This window comes from Arachis duranensis, chromosome 7 (assembly GCF_000817695.3).
Source record: "Arachis duranensis cultivar V14167 chromosome 7, aradu.V14167.gnm2.J7QH, whole genome shotgun sequence".
In the NCBI taxonomy this organism is placed as follows: Eukaryota; Viridiplantae; Streptophyta; class Magnoliopsida; order Fabales; family Fabaceae; genus Arachis; species Arachis duranensis.
Window position 1 is genome coordinate 70519629 of NC_029778.3, and position 604 is coordinate 70520232.

The window sequence follows — 604 nt, forward strand, 5'->3', positions numbered from 1 at the left end:
AGTGAAGATGGGTTTATATAGGAGTGGGGGGAGGGTGATGGTTCGGTCATCTATGGGAGGGTTTGGGTGGGAAAGTGGTTTATATTTGAATGGTGAGGTAGGTGGGGTTTTATGAAGGATGGATGTGAGTGGTGAAGAGAAAGATGGGATTTGATAGGTGAATGGTTTTTGGGGAAGAGGAGTTGAGGTGATTGGTGAATGGGTGAAGAAGAGAGAGAGTGGTGGGGTAGGTGGGGATCCTGTGGGGTCCACAGATCCTGAGGTGTCAAGGAAAAGTCATCCCTGCACCAAGTGGCGAGCAAATTTGCTTTTTGTGCCAAATCTGGCGTTAAACGCCGGGCTGGTGCCCATTTCTGGCGTTTAACGCCAAGTTCTTGCCCTTTACTGGCGTTTAACGCCAGTCTGGTGCCCTTTCTGGCGTTAAACGCCCAGAATGGTGCCAGACTGGGCGTTAAATGCCCATCTGCTAACCTTACTGGCATTTAAACGCCAGCAGGATCTTCCTCCAGGGTGTGCTATTTTTTTTCTGTTTTTCATTCTGTTTTTGCTTTTTTAATTGATTTTGTGACTTCTCATGATCATCAACCTACAGAAAACATAAAAG